This window comes from Ambystoma mexicanum, chromosome 10 (assembly GCF_040938575.1).
Source record: "Ambystoma mexicanum isolate Mex_15411 chromosome 10, UKY_AmexF1_1, whole genome shotgun sequence".
NCBI classification, from domain to species: Eukaryota; Metazoa; Chordata; class Amphibia; order Caudata; family Ambystomatidae; genus Ambystoma; species Ambystoma mexicanum.
Genome location: NC_090932.1, coordinates 84,660,746 through 84,682,169, shown reverse-complemented (window position 1 = coordinate 84,682,169; position 21,424 = coordinate 84,660,746). Strand labels below are relative to the sequence as shown.

General features: G+C 48.7%; 2 long non-coding RNA genes across 2 annotated transcripts in view; one reads left to right on the top strand and one right to left on the bottom strand.

The window, feature by feature from the left end:
• Positions 1–354: 354 nt before the first annotated feature.
• Positions 355–21,424, bottom strand: part of LOC138491178 (uncharacterized) — a 63,562-nt gene continuing 42,492 nt past the window's right edge. The window contains exon 3 of the long non-coding RNA XR_011275972.1: positions 355–734. This is a non-coding gene — a long non-coding RNA (uncharacterized lncRNA). The remainder of the gene's footprint in view (positions 735–21,424) is intronic.
• Positions 17,598–21,424, top strand: part of LOC138491179 (uncharacterized) — a 60,211-nt gene continuing 56,384 nt past the window's right edge. Inside the window, exon 1 of the long non-coding RNA XR_011275974.1 lies at positions 17,598–17,712. This is a non-coding gene — a long non-coding RNA (uncharacterized lncRNA). The remainder of the gene's footprint in view (positions 17,713–21,424) is intronic.

The window sequence follows — 21,424 nt, the reverse complement described above, 5'->3', positions numbered from 1 at the left end:
CCACCAACACTTACCACTACGACAGCCCAGGAGCCCTCACGAGTTAGGCTCTAAGTCGCTCATACCTCCCACCAACACTTACCACTACCACAGCCCAGGAGCCCTCACGAGGTAAGCTCTAAGTCGCTCATGCCTCCCACCAACATGTACCACTACTACAGCCCAATAGTCCTTGCGAGGTAGGCTCTAAGTCGCTCATACCTCCCACCAACACTTACCACTACGACAGCCCAGGAGCCCTCGCGAGTTAGGCTCTAAGTCGCTCATGCCTCCCACGGACGCTTACCTGGACAGTGTTACACTGGTCTAGTAGCTCCAGTAAGCCGAACAACACAACATAAAATGGCAAATGTATTACAGGGGTGCAAACACGTGTTTATTACCAAAGAAAAACCTAAAAAAGGAAATACATGGAAAAATGAGAAAGGAACTATAAAAGGCCATCATTGTGGAACGGCCTGCTTAGCCGCTCTTGAAAACGAGCAGTCATGGCCGCCACACGGTGCGGCTGGTTTTGCGTTTCCTGGAACTTCCCCTTTATCTTCTTCCACAGCCACTGGAGGGGGCAGTCGGGGCAGTGGTCGTCCCAGCGGCCTGGTGACACTTGGGCGGGGTGACTGCTGGCTGCTATCTTTTCTTGAGGGGCACTGCCCACACCTGTGCAAGCCTCCTTGTCAGCGGTGGCCTTGCCGGGCCGCTGGAAGGTCCTCGCTGTGGCTGCCGCTGGCTTCCATCTGATGAAAGGAAATAGGTGTAGAGTGTTTAGTTTCATATATTATATAGCATGTTGTAGTATAGTTCAATATAACAGAGTTTACGATATAGTATAGTTTAGAGTTTGCAAATTGTTTAGAGTTGAGGGTTTCGAGGTTAGCAAGGTTTTTATTTAGTTTTTCGTTTTTTTAAACAAAGTTAAAAATAAGCTGAAACTTGAACAAGATGCAGATGTCACAGTTCACTTGCTCTCGTTCACCGCCAGTGCCTCATGCTGCATATTGAGGCTTCTCAGCACTGAACAGCCTCCCCCCAAAAATGGGCCTGTTTGGGGTGCACTTCACACCATTTCTCTTCCTCCACCATAATGACCATCTCCTACCACATGGCTTTCCTGCTTGGAGGGGGGCTGCCCTCCCATTCCTACCCAGCATGTGTGGCTTACAACATGCAGGTTGGCGTATTACGCAAGCCGCCTTCACCACACTAAATTGTGTGCTTTGAGCAGGGGCCATCTCCCAAGTTACAAATACAAAACTCTCAGAGACAGTCAGCAAGGGAACCCTGGAACAGCCAGGCCGATCTGAAAGTTGTGTGTGTTGTGTGCATGCATGGACTTCCTCTTATGTCATCGATATTGATATTGATATTTTATTTGTATCGCTCTCGTACACAAGTGTTTCAGAGCGCAACAAGGCAAGGGAGGGGAACAGGGGAGAGCAAAACCACAATCTTACTAGGCCCAGTGACATTGAGAACGCGCAAGTGCATGGGGGAGGTAAATGGGGAAAGTGCATGGGAGGGAGGAGAAGTGACAAGGCCTGAACAGAGGAATACAGATAAATAATAAATAAATAAATAATAAAAGCAACAAACAGTGGTAGTGCAGCCAGCAGGTGGCAAGTGCTAGGTTTAAGGCAACACTATGCAGAGTATGCGTGGAAAACTTTTTGCAAAGGTAGCCGTGCGTCCCTTTTTCCTACTGAAACTAATTTGGCCAGTAATTAAAGTTCACAAATGTGGTTATGCCTCTTTTTTAAGTTTTGCTGAATTTATTTCAGCAAGTAATTAACTTGGCAAAGGGGGTTATGCATCTCAATTCCTCAGAACAGCTCTCTTTGAAAACGACTTACCGGGTATACACCGAGTGATGTTTTTGTTATAGCTGCAAATAGAAAAGGAGTGACATTTTAGCTTCTAAATGAATGGGTGAGACACAATATATCCCTGTCTGCATAATTGTGAAACTTCGCATAGGTGCAAATTCGGGAACTTCTCAAAATCTTGGCAGCGAGAAAATAAACTTACCCCAATTTTTGCTCTACTGCATCCGGATGTGGTGCCAGGGAATCCGGTCTATCGGGGTAATGCGCCAGCGTTCCGTCTCCAAGGCCGCCACGGCGTTCACGAGGACCTTCTGGAAGTTTTCTTTGCTGGAGACACGGTCCTAAATCTTTGTAATCGGAGGAATGCAGATGGCTGTGTGGCAGTGGGGTGTCTGTGTTGCCGGTTGATTTTCTAGGCCCATGTCAGTTGGTTTCTCTCTGGCTTCCTCCATTTTGTCATCCAACTCATTTTAATCTAGATTCACTTTGTACTGTTTTCATTATAATTACATATAAAGTGTTTTCTTTCTCCTATGGCCAAGATGCCCCGGTGGGTGCTCATTGCTATAAAATCTAATTTGTTCATCCATTCATTCATATGTTTGATATTGTTGTGCCCCTTTTGCCCCCACTTTCAGTGATAATAAAATGATCACAAGGAATGATATAATAATGTGGCCCCACCAGGCAACACGCCTGTGGTGGCTTGTGGTCTCAGGCAGAAAGGATGTGACCTTACAGTTAAGGTGGACTGCCACATTTGGGCGAGGGGCCAAGATTGATTTGCATATCAATTTTTCTATGTTGTAATGGAGCAGGCTGAAACCCATGACTTGAAAGGCCACCCAGAGCAACTGCCAATGAATATGATGCAGGCAAGGGTTTTCCAACCACCGCTCTTCAGTGCAGTAAAGTCACCATAAGCATGATCTGAGCAATTGCCAGTTCCTATGATCCAGCCAAGGGTTTTCCAACCACCGCTCTTCAGTGCAGTAAAGTCACCCTGAGCAGGATCTGAGCAATTGCCCGTTCCTATGATCCAGCCAAGGGTTTTCCAACCACCGCTCTTCAGTGCAGTAAAGTCACCCTGAGCAGGATCTGAGCAATTGCCACTTCCTATGATCCAGCCAAGGGTTTTCCAACCACCTCTCTTCAGTGCAGTTAAGTCACCCTGAGCAGGATCTGAGCAATTGCCAATTACTATGATCCAGGCAAGGGTTTTCCAATCTCTGCTCTTCAGTGCAGTAAAGTCGCCTTGAGCAGGATCTAAGCAATTGCCAGTTCCTATGATCCAGCCAAGGGTTTTCCAACCACGGCTCTTCAGTGCAGTAAAGTCACCCTGCGCAGGATCTGAGCAATTACCAGTTCCTATGATCCAGCCAAGGGTTTTCCAACCACCTCTCTTCAATGCAGTTAAGTCGCCCTGAGCAGGATCTGAGCAATTGCCAGTTCCTATGATCCAGCCAAGGGTTTTCCAACCACTGCTCTTCAGTGCAATAAAGTCACCCTGAGCAGGATCTGAGCAATTGCCAGTTCCTATGATCCAGCCAAGGGTTTTCCAACCACCTCTCTTCAGTGCAGTTAAGTCACCCTGAGCAGGATCTGAGCAATTGCCAATTACTATGATTCAGGCAAGGGTTTTCCAATCACTGCTCTTCAGTGCAGTAAAGTCGCCCTGAGCAGGATCTGAGCAATTGCCGGTTCCTATGATTCAGTCAAGGGTTTTCCAACCACCGCTCTTCAGTGCAGTAAAAACACTCTGAGCAGGATCTGGGAAATTGCCAATTACTATGATCCAGGCAAGGGTTTTCCAACCACCGCTCTTCATTGCAGTAAAGTCGCCCTGAGCAGGAGCTGAGCAATTGCCAGTTCCTATGATCCAGCCAAGGGTTTTCCAACCACCTATCTTCAGTGCAGTAAAGTCACCATAAGCATGATCTGAGCAATTGCCAGTTCCTATGATCCAGCCAAGGGATTTCCAACCACCGCTCTTCAGTGCAGCAAAGTCACCCTGAGCAGGATCTGAGCAATTGCCCGTTCCTATGATCCAGGCAAGGATTTTCCAACCACCGCTCTTCAGTGCAGTAAAGTCGCCCTGAACAGGATCTGAGCAATTGCCAGTTCCTATGATACAGCCAAGAGTTTTCCAACCACCACTCTTCAGTGCAGTAAAGTCACCCTGAGCAGGATCTGAGAAATTGCCAATTACTATGATCCAGGCAAGGGTTTTCCAATCACCGCTCTTCAGTGCAGTAAAGTCGCCTTGAGCAGGATCTGAGCAATTGCCAGTTCCTATGATCCAGCCAAGGGTTTTCCAACCACCGCTCTTCAGGGCAGTTAAGTCACCCTGAGCAGGATCTGAGCAATTACCAGTTCCTATGATCCAGCCAAGGGTTTTCCAACCACTGCTCTTCATTGCAGTAAAGTCGCCCTGAGCAGGATCTGATCAATTGCCAGTTCCTATGATCCAGCCAAGGGTTTTCCAACCACCTATCTTCAGTGCAGGAAAGTCACCCTGAGCAGGATCTGAGAAATTGCCAAATCCTATGATCCAGCCAAGGGTTTTCCAACCACCGCTCTTCAGTGCAGCAAAGTCACTGTGAGCAGGATCTGAGCAATTGCCTGTTCCTATGATCGAGGAAAGGGTTTTCCAACCACCGCTGTTCAGTGCAGTAAAGTCGCCATGAACAGGATCTGAGCAATTGCCAGTTCCTATGATACAGCCAAGAGTTTTCCAACACCACTCTTCAGTGCAGTAACATCACCCTGAGCAGGATCTGACCAATTGCCAATTACTATGATCCAGGCAAGGGTTTTCCAACCACCGTTCTTCAGTGCAGTAAAGTCACCCTGAGCAGGATCTGTAGCGCCAGACATGGGCCCCCAGCGCGCAGTGCCGGGAGTTGAAAGCTAGACCCCAACACTAATACCCCAACTTACTTAAAAGTATCTTGCATTGCTTGTAGTCTTGTGCAGAAGGAATTGGACCTAGCAGTTCTGGCTGGGCAGCCTCTTTTGAGGTTCTAACAAGTCTGATTTGCATTAAGTAAACACTTTATTTTAGAAACAAATTCCATAAAAGCATGTAAAAACAACAAAAACAAACGATTCCATTTAATTTTTCAATTAAGTCAACCATAATCAGAATTATAAATATGTGTAAAAAATGTACATATATATAATTACATTTGCCATTAAAAGAAAATGCACAAACATATTTGAATTCCTTGTATCATATTGCAAACAGTTGTGACAGAATCTTGTCTCCAATATTCAGTGCATTCATTGTAAGGTTTGAACGCCCACAGAACATGTAACACCATAGACCATCGGATAACCACATACAATAAGGATGGACCTAAACCAGAGTTTGATCCGGTGAATCCTGCCGTTACGCACAAGCATAGTACATATTGTCGGAGAGTGTGCCACGAAACGCTCAGTGGTACAAACCTCATCATTAGAAAGGCCTAATATATGTTCACCGTCTACGTCAATCATATTTATACAAACATAAAGGAAACAAATTGACCTGGTAAATGTGGAAAATATACCAGGTGTGTCTTTCTAACTATTTGCCAAAATGTGCGTGCACGTGTTAACAATATTAGACAATATTGGACTGATGGAATTGAAGCCTTCCCAGAGTCCATGCCAGTAGTTGTGATTAACTCGAATTTTTTGCATCCGATTGCAATCCCACCAGGTGACTCTATCACAGTCTTGCACTGAAGACACGCTGTGCCCTGATCAATGCGTCTTGTATGAAAAGCCAATTTGATATAAGATATGAGCTTGTGCGAACCCGCAGGAGTACCCAGGACGTGCAGTATTTCATACCGTGTGGCATCGAAAAGCGCAAAAACGGTAGTAGCCGCTCTCTTCTGTGTGCGCACAAGAGGAGGCAATGCACCCAGTGGTTCTCTTTGAAGCCAGTGCCGTAAAGGAATCGCCCTCCAGTTTCCCATGGTTCAGGTGACCACCTGACAGTTATATTGGGCAGGGGTTAACACATTGAGACATAGGGCCTGATTACAAGTTGGCAGGTGCGGAGTTAACGTGACGGTATTAATGTATACTGGTATTTTTTCGCACCGGCCAACTAGAGGTTGGCCGGGGAGGTACCAGGAATGGTTCCATGTCATTCCATCGCAGGGTTTTTTTTGCTGCAAAAACTCATCACTTTTTTTTTCTTTTTTGGGGTTTACCCCCAAACTCCCTTTACCACTGCTTTGAAATCTAGTCCCGAAACACCCAGAAACCTTATATCCCTCTGCCCACCCCTCATATTTTTCCATGGATTGTTTCGCGGTTGTTTTGCGGTAAGAAATCTGCAGCAAAAAATGCTGCGAAAAAAAACCCAGCGATGAATGGACATCGTACCCCAGGAATTACCTCTAACTAAGAGCTGGAGGTGATTCTGGGACCTTACCGGCAAACATCGCCAGTATTACTTTGCCAGTTATACCAGCAAAATCCCCCATGGAGTCCAACGGGACTCCATGGAATGGGGATTTATGGGGATTTACACCCGTCGCCAACACTCATAATCCAGCGGTAATATCGCCGAACCAAATGCCAGTATTAATGCTGTTTGCTGACATCCTGGTGGATTTTCCGCCAGGATACCGGCAAACTTGTTATGAGCCCATAGTCTCGTAAACAACACTCCGTCATGAGTTAATGGCATAAAATCGAGTACACAATGGTCAATGACATATTTGGTCACACTCAGGTACTCCACGACTGAATTCTTTTTCGGAATCTCTCGCCCATCGGTCATGTACTCTTTTGGAGATAATGCTTTTTTTGGGCTGAGCCGAGTGCCTACCAATTCCTTCAGGATGTACTAACCAGTCTTCCCTACCAATGTCGCTCAGCCTTGTTTTCACATGTACAGAAGGGTGTGCCCAGGGATCTTTAATCGAGGACTATGTAAAGATCCACATCTGTCTGACCACATCGAAATATCGAACTTGACCACTCCTAGTGGCCAATGCTCATCAAGAAAAGGCATGATTTCCATATTGTTTTTCTCCCGGGTGCAAGTTTACAGCATGCTGATAAATAATGGAATTGAAGGCTTCCCGGAGTGCATGCCAGTAGTTATGATTAACTTGAATCGTTTACATCCAATTGCAATCCCACCAGGCGGCTCTGTCGCAGCCTTGCACTGAACACAAGCTGTGCCCTGATCCATGACTTTCTTTTTTTCAATTTTTTATTTTATTTTGGTTTATTACAAACCTTTAAAAAAGAGTGTTCATGCAATACAAAAGAAAATCTTGCATATTTTACAGTGATACTAAAAAAGAAGACTACGTATTATACAACACCTCATTCATGATACTAAGAATAGACCGAGACGAGGTTATAGACAACCCATAACACCTCTATCATAGAAAATGGTCAGTTGCGGTTGATGTTAAACTCCACTGTGTCGATTTCCACCGCAGCCTCAACGCAGTCCAAGCATTTGACCATGGATTCTAAGAAAAAGGTTAGAGCTATAGTTAGTTTTCGATCAGTCGCGTCAAACATTATCTGCCACCAGTCTTTCGCACGTATACTTGATTTTTACGGCATGGTGTTCCTAGGAGAGGGGGTGCTTTAAATGGTAGCCCTCATTTTCAGCTTGAGGGATGCAGGGGAATTGGTCAGCAGCAAGTAACTAGGAAGGACACTTTCCAATGTTCCTCTAGGGCTGTGGGTCCACCTCACGCAGTGAGCCCACAGACCAGCCATCCTCATTTTCTGTATTTGTATTTTGTCTAAGCACTTACATTAATACCTCCCCAATGTATTCACTAAGCAATGTATCCCAAAATACTCACATTACCTCACAGTGTTAATAACTCTAAGTGCCCAATTCATAGAAAGTTGTGCGTGGTGCAAAGTAACTTTACACTGCCAGCAAACCCGTTGAACCAGACCTAATTCACAGAGCGGTGCAAAGTGTAGTTTTCTTTTTTTTAAAAGCACTAAGTAGCGCGGACTGGGTGCTTTTTTTTTAATTGGGCTCATTAAACGTGTTGCAAAGAGTACTTTTGCAGTGGAAAGGGGCTTTGCTCTGCAAAAACACACTATGTGCCGCTCTGTGAATTAGGCAGGGTTCCATGTGTTTGTTGGCAGTGCAAGGTTACTTTTCACAACGCTAAACATTCCATGAATTAGGCCCTAAGACTTAAAATGTTCCTAAAAAACTAACCACACGCAACACAGTTCTCTTACTATTTAAACAACATACTCCAAGGAAGAAGACTTTACCAAAGTTGCAAGAGCCCTGGGGCACAAGTTAGAGGCTTTAACATGGTCCCCGGCTGTTAAAGTCCCCCCCGCTTCCCCATCCCCCACTGAGGTGTACCTAGATATTAGCAGCCTAGGCATATGAGCCAGGGTTCTAATTGTTGTTTTTAAGGGAATACACCTTTGAGTGGATTGTGTGCGACTTATTTTCTACAACAAAGTACAGCAAAGATGGCTGCCATGGACATAGAGAAGAAGCCCCTTTTCTATGTCCATTTCGGTAGCAGAAACAGACGGGTCCACGAGGAACCAGATGGGAATTCAAAGTGGGGTTCAAGGGTTCGGGGGGGGGGGTGGGCAATTATAAGTGTGCCATGTAGCATGAGGTTGGAGAAAGCCGGGGTAGGGCCTAGGGGGGCAGACAACGCAGGCGCACAAAATGTCACTCAGCAGCCGAATTGTGGTGGCATGCATTGAACACTGGCTTTTCCATTGAGTAAAACTTGCATTACCTCCACGTCCACTCTTCCTCGTCCCAGTACTTACCTCATGAGGCACCCGCCTCCGACACAGGACCTTCTTCTATTTCTTCTTATTTCTATAACTCCTCCCCCATACCCACGTCACTTAGTTTTAATTTTTCCTGCCTCCGGCAGGTTGGGCTTGTTTTTTCTTCTCGGCGCGGGGTGCTGGGGAGCTCCAAATGCTGGCCCCCTGGTGGGGCTGTGTGGCGGGGCCTTCGGCTCCTTCAGGTGTGGCAAGACTCCTGGGTTCCCTGCGGGGCTTGGAACCCGGTTGAGTCAGGCTGCCTTGCCTGGTTTCTGCTGGGCTTTGGCCAGCGCAGGGCATCGTGGCCCGGGTTCTGGGAGAACGGACCCGGGTTAAGGTAAGGAGAAGGGGGGGCATGTTTTTCCTGTTGCATGGCCATGCTGCATGGGCGGCTGTGCACGGATTGGCGGCTCCTTTTTCTTGTTTGAGCCACGTGCTCCGGAGGAGGGTGGGCTCCTCCTCTGGTGCTGCAGGCATGTTGCCATAGGAATTAATTGATGTTGTTTCTTTTGGTTGTTGTTCTTTCTGGCCTCTATTTGAATGTGGGAGAGGCACGTTAGCAATTGTTTGTATGTGGAGCCTTGATTCGGTGTACAGGGGTCTTTGGTGAAGCAGGCTTCCTTGGTCACTGTTTTTGAGCTTACTCAACATGGGAAAACATTCTGCAAAGAGCAGGCATCTGGTCCTGTCTTCTTCTTCTTCGTCTTCCTCTACTCCTGATTTACACAGAAAGAGAAAGAAGAAGGCTAAGCGTTTTTCCCTGACCAGGAAGGAGTTGAAGAAGCTGCTTAAGCATCGTAGAGGGAGTCGCACACGTGCTGATGGACACAAGCGCAGGCGTCTGTCTTCCTCATCCTCCTCTTCTTCTGGCGCTGAGTCATCGGCCTCTTCTTGTTCCTCTTCGGCTGATGCTGAAGGGAAGTATCTGGACAGAGAGGGAGTGGAGGAGGTGCCGGCTCAAGTTGGGGATTGCATGGGATTTTCAGAGCCCCTGGTGCCGGTGGAGGGGGCCGACCCTTCTATTCGCCAGTACAGGCATACACCTAGGAAGGGGTTGCCATTGGTTTCCGATATCCGGGAAAAAAATCCTCCGGGAATGGCATGACCCGGAGAAGATTGCAATGCCCCGCTTCATGTCCAAACTTTACCCTTTGAAGGGCGAGACTTTGCTGTCTGATCCAGTTGAGGTCGACGATATTCTCGCCAGCCTGGTGGGTCGCTCCTCTATGTCGGACCGCCGAGTTAATTCCGGCCTTAAGAAGGTTCATGCAGGGGCGCATCTGGCCCTTCGAGCAAATATCTATGGTTCCTACACAGCTGAAACAGTGTTGAATGGTTTCAGGGAGTTGAAAAAGGCTGTCAATGAAGGCTCTGATTGTGGCCCTTTGGTTGCAGACATGCAGAGACAGGTTGAGTTTTTGGCCGATCTGGCTTTTGATGGGGTGCGTGGCTCAGCCATGGCCATGGGGGCTGGTATATCTGCCCGGAGGCATTTGCACCTAAGGGACTGGAAGACTGATGGGTCTCAGAAGGCGGCTGCCCTGAAACTTCCTTTCACTGGGTCCAGGCTTTTTGGTGATTGCCTTGAGGATAAGGTGCACAAAGTTTTTAGGGCGGACAAACATGCTGACAAACTTCGACGCAAGCCTCCTTCAACGGCCAAGAAATCTTCCTCTGGGGCTGGTCCGGTGACCAGCAGGTCTTTTCCTGGCTCCTCATCACATTCTTTTCGGAGAGCTGGGGGGTCGGGGTCCTCCACGCTCTTCACGTCCTGGGCCGGCACCTAAGTCCTGACGGTTTGGAATTGCCTGTGGGCGGGCGGCTCCGGCAGTTTTTTCCGGTGTGGGAAAGGTGGTGTTCCGACTCATGGGTTCTGGACACAGTACATTGGGGGTATCGAGTGCATTTCCTGTCTCCTCCTGTCCAGCATTGCATGGTTCGGACTGTGGTTCCCAGGTCTCGGCTCAAGAGGTTGGCCATGGATGCCGCGCTCTCCGAATTAGTGTTGAAGGCGGCCATCATGCCTGTTCCTCTCCCTGTGCAGGGTCAGGGGTTCTACTCACGGGTGTTCCTGGTCCCCAAACCTTTGGGGAAGTACCGTCTAATTCTGGACCTCAAAGCCCTGAACTGCTTCGTCCAAAAGGAACACTTCAAGATGGAGACTTTACAGAACATTCTTCCGATGTTATTAAAGGGGGATTGGATGACATCTCTGGATCTCCAGGACGCTTATTACCATGTGGCTCTCTGTCCCTGGCACATGCAGTGCTTCCGCTTTGCAGTGGGATCCCGACATTTTCAGTTCAGGGTGCTCCCGTTCGGACTGCGATCTGCCCCCAGAGTTTTCACCAAGCTGGTGGCGCATTTACATCTGCGGGGCATTCTGATATTTCCCTACCTGGACGATTGGTTGATCAAAGCGTCCTGCCGGCAGACTGTCATTTCTCATCTCTGATTCTTCTGCCAGGCATTGCAGGACTGGGGTTTCCTGGTGAACTGGCAGAAGTCCCAACTGGAGGCTTCTCAGGATCTAGTTTTCATTGTTGCACAGGTTTGCACCAGGATGGGGAAGGTGTTCCTGTCCCTGGAGAGGGTCCGTCGCTTCCTGACTGTTCTGGGCAGGGTTCTCGGGAGGCAGTATGTCCCGGCCCGCCTATTGCTGAAATTGCAGGGGCACATGGCTTCTTGCATGTTTCTAGTTCCCTGGGCCCGTCTTCATCTACGCCCCCTGGTGTCCTACCTTCTCTCCCACTGGCTCCCTTCATCTCAAGCTTTCGAGGCTTTGATTTCGGTGTCTCTGGCGCTGCGGGTCTCCCTGCAGTGGTGGTTGAGGGTTCCGAAACTACGGGCTGCGGTGTCCCTGATCATTCCTCCTGTGACCACACTTACTACCGACGCCAGTGAAAGGGGCTGGGGAGCTACGTTGGGAGTCCTCTCTGCTCAGGGGTTGTGGGATCCGGAAGAGAGCCATCGGACATCCAATTGGCGAGAGTTGTGTGCCATTCTCCGGGCTCTGGTGTACTTCAGGAGGTTGCTGATGGGCCGAGCAGTTTTGGTCCGGACGGACAATACGACAGCTTTGGCTTACGTCAACCGCCAAGGGGGTTCCAGCCGCTCCTTGAATGCCCTGGCAGCTCAGATAGGTGCTTGGGGGGGAATCACATCTGGTGTCCCTGGTGGCTTCACATATCAGGGGGGTGGACAATGTTCGGGCGGATCTACTCAGCCGCCGGTTTCCCCCCTCGGTGGAACTGGTCCTCTCGACCCAGGTTTTTGCAGAGATCTGTGTCAGGTTCGGGACCCCTATTCTGGACCTGTTTGCGTCTCCAGCCTCAGCAAAAGTTCCCCTCTTCTGCTCTCGTTTTCAGACAGAGGGTGCGTGGGGGGTGGACGCCCTCTCTGTGCAGTGGCCTCAGGGTCTCCTTTATGCTTTTCCACCTATTCCTCTTCTGCCTCGGGTGGTTCAGCGCATCAGAATATCCAGGGTGACTGTATTGTTGTTTGCTCCATACTGGCCCCGCCGGAGTTGGTTCCCCTCTCTGTTGGAGCTTCGGTGCCAGGAGCCTTGGCTGGTTCTGAAGTGGCCTTGTCCCCTTCTGGGGGAGCTACGGTTGGGGGTCCGCCAGATACAATGGGCAGTGTGGATATTGCACGGGCTAGGCTGATATCTGAGGGGTTTTCTGGTCCTGTGGTGGATTCCATAATGAATGCTCTTAGACCCTCCACTCTGAAGGCTTACGACAGACATTGGAGCCATTTCCAGGACTGGTGTGGGCGGTCTGGGATCCCCCCCCTGCGTTCTGGCCTCCCCGCTATCCTTCAATTCCTCCGGGATGGGTTTGACAAGGGCCTGGCGGTTTCCACGCTTCGCTCTCAGTGGGCCTCCATAAAATTCCTTTTGGGGGACTCTGATGGGCACTTGGATGGGGAGGTGTTGGTGGGGAAGTTGCTCAGGGGTTTTTCTTCTTCCCGTCCTTGTACTTATAAAGGGCTTCCTCCTTGGGATCTCCCTCTTGTCTTAAAGTTTCTTCAAGGGCCTCCCTTTGAGCCCATTTCTGAAATTGATATGAAACATCTGACGCTGAAGACTGCTTTTCTGATTGCCATAACTTCTGCCCGTAGGCTTGGGGAGATTGGGGCTCTGTTATGTCACCCCACTTTCCTGAGGGTTCTGCCGGACTCGGTGGTGCTGAGGTGTGATCCGAAGTTTCTCCCTAAAGTTGTTTCTCGTTTTCACACCTCTCAGGATCTGGTTCTCCCTGCCTTTTTTCAAAATCCGCAAACGCCAGAGGAAGTGGCTTGGCATAACATTGATGTGCGGCGGGCGGTGTTGGAGTACTTGGCTAGAACTGCCCCTTTCCGCCGCTCTGACAGTCTTCTGATTACTTTTGGCCCGGCTGGGGCTGGGCGTAAGGCATCTTTAGTGTCCATTAGCCGATGGATCCGTCTTGTGGTCTCCATGGCCTATGTGGCTTCGGGCCTACCTGTGCCTGCGCACGTTCAGGGGCGGTCCACCAGAGGTTTGGCGGCCTCATGGGCCGATGCTAGGGGGGTTTCTCTACAGGAGATATGTAGAGCTGCCACTTGGGCTGATCAGAGCACCTTCATCAACCACTATAGGTTGAATGTCTCCCACTCGGGGGTTGGTTCCTTCGGGGTTGGAGTTTTGTCTGTGGGGATGTAAAATTGGAGTTATTAAAGGTGTGTGTTTCTGCACTGTTTTGACTCTTTGTCTCATTGGGACCTTTTTCCCCGTTTGTTGCTTTGGTATACCTCATGAGGTAAGTACTGGGACGAAGAAGAGTGGACGTGGAGGTAATGTTCTGATTGCTTACTGGTAATCTTCGTTACTCCTAGTCCTACTCCTCCTCGTCACAGTACTGACGACCCGCCTCACCCTCCCTGCGGGGTAGGTCCCATGCTACGGCTTGGTAATATGAAACTAAGTGACGTAGGTATGGGGGAGGAGTCATAGAAATAAGAAGAAATAGAAGAAGGTCCTGTGTCAGAGGCGGGTGCCTCATGAGTTAAGTACTGTGACGAGGAAGAGTAGGACTAGGAGTAATGAAGATTACCGGTAAGTAATCAGAACATTCCGGGCCAGCTGATTGGCTGGTGCTCCTCCAAGGGGTGCTAATCCCTATTAAAGCAATAGCACAGGTTTGATTCTTACCTTGGGCTATGTAGTGAAAAGAGTCTCTTCTTTGCAGTGCTCCAGATAAGATTTTGAAGTGTGAGTATTTAACTCCCTATGTTTTAAAGTTGAGTGCCAAGTTATTTTTTAGGGAGTACAAATGTACGTGCAATTCCGAATGGGAGTATTTTGTAAGCGAGTAAACATGTTTTAACAGAAATGCTTTTGTAATAATCATTTCTTTGCCCCTAGGTATTTATGCAAATCAAAAGATACATGTTCACTTCCTACAATCAGGCAGTGATAATAGTAGTTTCTGTTCATAGTACCACGTGCACTACTGGTCCAAGCATCTTCCTGGAGCCATGTAGGCGAGAGCAAGGACACAAGGTCCTACGTGTCCATTTCCTATTTTTGTTGGCAGTATTTTGACTCCCTATTTTTATGTTTTGGGAGTATTTCCCTATTTTTAGACAGTTAAAGTGGCCGATACACCCGTTATTTGTAGGGCTGTTTTCATCATACCCAAATCTCTGAATTTCACTACCAATCAGCATTCTAGAATGCCCCTGTCTTTGATGATGCCTGGGCTGGTTTTGAGAGCTGATGTGACGCCCTATGCTCTCCCGATGTTTGAAGCACAGCTGCCATCAGCCCCAGACAGCAGAGTCAATGCTGAGATGTCATGGGAGTCGTAGTCCAAAAGATGGAGTTGCTAGGCTCTGCTTCAAACGGACGTGACACTGATGAGGATGGCTGTTTAAAGTTTGTGGGAGCACCTGAACGCTGTGCTTGTTCCATTGGGGAGGACTGCGCACCACTCTTTCCTTGTGTTTTGTTATGTTGAGAGGCGTGCTTAGTAGTCCAGCATTTCACCACATCAGCCACAGCCCTTTAGCGATTGCATGAAGAAGGGCAGCGTGGAATGACTGTGTCTGCTCATTAGCATGAACCCCACCCCTTCTGAGTGGGGGTGGGGGTAGGGCAGGGGTATGATGTTAAATCGGTGTACTTCTGATTGAGCTGTGTGTAGGTAGTGACAAGGGACAGCAGTGTGCACAGAGTCACAGTGGAGACATGGTTCTGCATCTCCGTTTGCACTCCCTGGCCCCTCCCCCAGCAGACAGGTGGAAAAGTGGGAGGCAGGGAATAGGAAGATTTTTCATAGCAGAAAATGAACGGTGCACTATTCCTCTAGTGACACCTGGTGGCTCTGCTAGGAGGTGCATGCCCATGTCTGAACCGTGGAAGAAAGTGCTTGTCCGAGATGCTCGAAGAGTGCGCCTTAACGATGGAACCCCATGGAGACATGTCACACCTTTACCCCTTCTTCAGAGCAGGAAGTAATGAAAAATGACACACAATTATTATCATGTTTTTATAGCGCCTCTTTTCGGATTACCCCTGCTTTCAAGCACTGTCATGTAAGAGTCATTATTATCCAATGTAGCGATCCTCAGTTGTTCAGCCTTAGAAGGAGCCTGTGATTGCAAGTCAAATACAGGACTGGGACCATGACTGCAAGGGGCAGCAACTGTGTGTCTATATCTAAGACGCTCCTCCTGTGCCAAAGCCCTGTAAATAGCAGGTGTTACCACACCACACCTCAATCACACTCATTCTGTCGAGCTCTGAATGATGAAAGGCAGAGTGAACTTTCCCTGACAGGAACCTGCGCCTGTACCTTCAAAAAAGATTTTAGCAAATTAGCAAATTCCTTTCATCTCATGAAGTCAGGGTAGAGTATTGAGTGTTTGCTGCCGCGCGGTGCTAATATCTGTGAGTAACATCTAGGCCACAAGCTGGGATTCTTTGAAAGTGGATAAAATGAGTACCATAGAGTTGGCATAGTTCTCAACCTTTGGTGTAGCCAGGGCGGGTGAAAATGCCCGATTTCTGTTGTGGTCAGTGAGAGCCCATTGAAGTGAATGGGCGTGTAGGAAGCTTGGGTAACAAAAGAGCATCCAGATTAAGCAGCAATCCATTATACAATGTGTGGTGTGTCCTACATGGATCCTGACAGCTGTGTTTGGAATACTTAGCGTGCATTTAGTCTCTTCACTTTGTGTTGTCTGTTGACTTGGTCTAAGTTGCACACCTGAGGCACAGAAAGTGGTGGCTGGTGAATTTTCTAATGGGGATACATGTTATCTCCAAATTTGCCCAACTGAAAGAGTGCAACGAGCAAGTCTAAGCAAATGTAAGAGGATGTGTGCGAGTTCCCCCTCCCCCATGAGAAAACCTTTAAAACAATAGGTTGAAATGGTTCATTTTACAGCACTACTTTCAGAAAACCCTCTGTAAATGGCAATTGTATGTACCCATGCCCACAATGTATGTCATTGTTGCAACTGTAAAGCAGATGTTCATGATGCATGTGCCTACAATATATGCCAGCATTGCTCTATGAAACATGTTTTCGGTATGCCTGTATTCAAAATATATGCCAGCATTGTCACTGTAAAGCACCTTTTCATGTAGTCCTGTGACCACTATAAATGCTGGCACTTCCATTGTAACACATTTTTATGATGCATGAGCCCACAACGTACTAAAGCATTGTTATGTAAAACACATTGTCCTGGTACCTGTGCCCACAATATAGGTCAGTACGGCCACTTTAAAACATGTATTCATGACGCCTGGAGCCAGAATATATGCCAGCATTGTCACTGTAAAGCACATTTCCATAGTGAATCTGCCCACAGTATTTGCAAACTTTGCCACCTTACTACATGTTCATGATGCTTGTGACTACAATGTATGTCAGAATTGCCCTGTAAAACATGTTTTCATGCTGAATGTGTCACACAATGATAGGTCAGCAATACTCTATAATACATGTTTTCCTACTGAAAGTGCCACAACAATATGTTTCAGCATTGCCTTGTAATTCCTGTTAAATACTAAAAGTACCACAGTTATATGTCAATCTTGCCTGGGCCACACACGTCAGCATATATGCAAATATTCACATGCACAAACACTCGGGGACACCTGCTCACCCAAACACATTCCTAACACACCTTACTACTGCCTCACTCACCAGCCCAGTCCCTCTGTTCTTCCTCCAGTTCTCTAGCATTCGATCCTTCGAACAAGGTTATGAAACAGGAAACCAGGGCAGCCTAAAGCTTTAGAGCACCGAGCGTGCAGACATTGCATATGCCCGGGTCACTAGAAACTTAATGTACCTACTGCTTCAACAGGCCACGTGATAAAAAGGTGACACAGGAGTGTCTCCCCTCAACCGCCTACAGCCCCAGCCAGCATGCCAATAGGGTGTTGCCTAGCTGGGGGAGCTGCACACCCTAACTCTGCATTTGACCAAGAGGTGTGCACCAAAATGTATGGTTCCTGCAAGGAGAGGGTGGGTTCCTGTGTTCTTCTCGGAGCCCCTGGATTTGTTTTGTGGGACCGCTGATGCTGACCTTGCTATGATGAGTGAAATGGGTGCCTGTGTACAACCCATCTCTCCATTAGGGACTAGGCGCCCTTATACACAAGGCAGCAAACTTCTTTTCTTGATAAGACACTAAGGTTCTGATTCACTGAAATATTTGCACAGAAAATAAGGTACTTGCCTGCCAAACCTTGTGCGTAATCATCCCATTCGTCGATTCATGGAATCAAATGCGCAGGATATTCCTTGGACTTGCATGGATTTTGCACAGGCTCGGCATGTCTCTGCAAGCGGCCGAGTGTCTTGCGCGAGACTCCATGGAGAGCATGGGCGAGGCCTGCGCATAGAGCAGTGTAAGGGGCGGAATAAGGGATAAACTAGGCGTTACGAGGGACAGGCCGCAGGCAGTCCATAACACACCCACAAATGCACACAGCAAAGCGTATTCATGGATGTGACCGCACAACCTCTCACTTGGGAAATGCCCACGCAAATCTGGACCTCTCCGACACCCGAAGGCAGGTGTAAGGACACTTGTGCATAGGATTCGCAGCGTGGAGGTGAGTTTGCACCTCCACGTTTTCAGAGTGCGCGTACGATGCATAGTAGGGTGCTAGGCCAGTTTACGGGGGTTCGCATGCTGATTTTCCCAGTTTTACCCGAGTTACAAAGTGCCATACGCATGTTTGAAGAGTGCGTGTATTTACGCCTTGCTGAGCGTGCAACTGTAGCTGTTCCTAGCTGTTTATGCTTTGCGTGGGGGCGTGTCAGGGGCGTTCCAGGCTCGACTTGTGAATACGGTTACTTTGCGCAGCAAATTCCATAAATACACAGGGCACACATTTTTTACTCTGCGCAAAGGCTTGCGCACTGTCATGCTCGGCGCGCAGCAATTGCAGGACAAATGCGCTCTTTTTCCAAGAACCGGCACCAAGACTTAGTTTACACCAGTATTTTGCAATATTATCCAGTTGTAATGAGCCTAGTGAGCTGGGTTTTGCATATGAGCTGTAGCTAAGCATGTGAGGGTGGACCTGGGCATTTTCTATCTGTGGGTTGTCATGGCTGCACCTGTGTCACCAGCTGAGACAGTGCCTGTCATAATAAACTACAATTGCCATTGGATAAAGACAGACATATTGGATTAATGAACACTTCATGGTTTTCTGTTGTAATAAAGGTAACTTATCAGAAGGAAGGAGAGAGAGGGAGAGAGAGGAAGGTGGAAGCAAGAGGGAGATTCAAAGTGGTAAATGAAAAAATGTCCTAGAGGACAGGCGACCAGTTGAGGAAACCTGGAGAGTAAATGAGGAGAGAGAAGAGGTATAGAGGGAGGCACGGAGGTGTGGGCAAAGGGGGGCGGGGGCGGGAGGGGCATAGAGAGAAAAGATTATAGGTGAAGAGGTAGGCAAGGTAGCATGGTCAGGGCAAAAGAAGAGGTGCAGTTGTTTAGTGTACACCCAAGGCTCAGTAAACCAGGGTTTCCCGAGAGTAGCATCCAGGCGGGAGAGGTTGCCCTTTTCATGTTCCCAGACAGGGCAGCAACAGGAGCGCTGCCAAACAGGAGTATTGGAGTGTTTTACTTGTTGTTAATGGGAAAATGCGATTTATAAATAAACCTGAACTTGGTATCAGATCCAAAAAGGAGCATGTTATGTTATGTTATTGGCAAAGGTAGGGCCTGGAAGCCTTGGGCGCAGACCTGTCCAGACAGAGTGACATAATCAGGCAGCACCGTGGCAAACCGAGGCAGCAGCATTCCCAGGGACGTCTAGACATGCGGGCAATTGCTCTGTGCAGGTGTGGGCCAGGGGTGGACTGGCCTATGGGGAACTCCGGAGATTTCCCAGTAGCCCTCTGCACCCTGGGCTTCTTTTGGGTAGTTATTTCCAAATGTTCTCATACAAAACGATTTGAGCTTGCTGAAAATGTTGAATATGGGGCCCCTTTGAAAAATATTTCCAGGGCCTCTTTTGGTTCCCAGTCCAGTCCAGTCCTGGTGTGGGCTGTGCTGCGGTGTTTGTCTGGATGGAGGCTCTGGCGATTGCATGTGTTGGGACTCACAAGGGAAGAAGGAGCCCGCTGTTTGTTGGGGACTGCGCGAAAAAAGAACGATTGTGGACTCACTTGAGATTGCATCCAACGAGCCCAGTGCAGCCGCGTCCAGCTGTGGGCTCTGCACATGCAGAAGCGTAGCCAGGATTGCTAGCAAGTGAGGCCTGAAGCTAATGTAGTTGGGCCCACCGCAGTGACATTAACATCTGTAAATTCCCACACAGCTCTGTGCTGAGTGTCGACATTTACAGATTTGGGGGGGGGGGGCGGGGCTTGCCTGGTCGGGCCCGTCCCTATTCACGCCTCTGTGCATAGCTAGAGAGATGGCTCAGTTTTATGCATGCACACATTGCATATTAGAATACATTTCACACCATAACCAACACAACATAAGGCTACCTCGCATAGCACAGAGAAGCAAAAAATAACGTGACATTACATAACAAAGGATTGCATAGTAAAACAAAATATCATACCATGCCAAACAAATATAGTGCATGGACGCCGGGCATAGCACACTTGCACAGCGCTTCATAACAAGACCTTATATCACAGCTTGAGAACAGTGCCGGAAATAGCCTTACAACTAAGCATAGCAGCACAGCATGAGCGCATAGCAACTTCTTTAACAAGAGGTGGGCATAAGCGATACATACATCAAGGCCACTCTGCACAGGGCTGTGTGCATACCTGCCCACATTCCCAAAAGCATAACCTGGGGAATGGCGTCACTGATGCCCCGCCTCCCACCCCAAGACCCCACCCACCCTACTCAACCACTTTAAAAACATTAAAAAAGAAAAACGTCTGAGAGACACACGAACATGCGAACTAAAGAAAATCAGTCTTTTTTTGCTGTTGTTGTTGCATGTGCGCGGGTCTCACTCCTCACATCAGTGCAGGAGATGCTGCTAACTGGGCGCTGCCCTTCAGATCTGTCGCTGATCCTTAGTTTCCGCCACACCTCGATCTGATTGGACAAAAACTGTGTGTGTGTAGTAGTCAATCACATCGAGGAGTGGGCAGATTTCCTTGGATTGCGGGAAACCCCGGAGAATGCACACTCTTCCCCAGAGACCCTGAGAACAGCATAAAAACCTGGAGTCTCTGGGGTAAACCCGGAGACTCAGCAGCTATGGGTGCATGTGTTACACAAGTGCAGGTGGACAGGAGGCTGTCTTAAAACAAGCAACTTCTGGAGATTTCCTGGTAGGCCGCTGCACCCTGGGCCTGTTTTGTGTGGTGACCTACTATATTTCCAAATGTTCTCATAGGAAAAAGGCTGGGCTTGCAGAAAATGTTTAATATGGGACACTTTGAACGTTATTTCCAGGGCTTCTTTTGGTTCCCAGTCCACCCCTGCTGGTGTGTGTCTTTGGGAACTGGTAATCCACAAACAAACTGCAGACAGAAGCAAAGCGCACCAGCTCGGCAGGAGGCAGGCAAACTGCACTTGAGCGCGACGGTGTGAAAAGGCAAGCAGCCTGCCAGCAAGCAGGGAGAACACAGCTTCCCTGCGCCCGGGACCCGCCTCGATGAGCTGAGGTTGCTTGCTGAAGAAACAGGCCCGACTGCAAGCTCGCTCAGCCTTCCCGCCACACGGGCCGAGGGCGAGGCAAGCAGGCACGGGGCCTCCGCATTCCTGGCGAACAATGGCAGCCCTGAGAGGTTAGGCAGCCCCGCACCTTCCCGCCCGGCCTCCCCGCCCCGGGGCACGAGCACGCACCCAGACGGCAGTAATCAGCGGCACTGCGTGCCTAGCAGTCTGCAAAGAGCGTTTGATGTCCATGCAACCTGCACTTTATTTAAGTGACTACTTGCATCTTTACTCAAAAAGAGTTGGTTTCAACTGTTAGTACTCAACGCGGTGGCCGACCCGGTCTAGACAACAGCTTTGCGTTTGCCGATTCGCAAAGCTCGTGCGAGTCTTCACCCAGTTCCAGGTGATCGTGGGCACGCATGTGCCTACATAGCCGGGCCCCTGCGTCATTTCCGTGTAGATTTTATGTTTATATATTTATTTATTGAGCATTTAGAATGCGCCTATACACAACGTGTTTCGAGGCGCAGCACAGGGTAGGTGTGGCAGGTGTGGGGGGATTGAATATATGGAAAAGGGGAGTGGGGTGGGGGAAAGAGACGCAGGGGAGCACACTTACCTGAATCCCGGCCGCAGAAGATGGCAGCTGCCCGCGCTGAGGAGGCGGGGAATGGGGT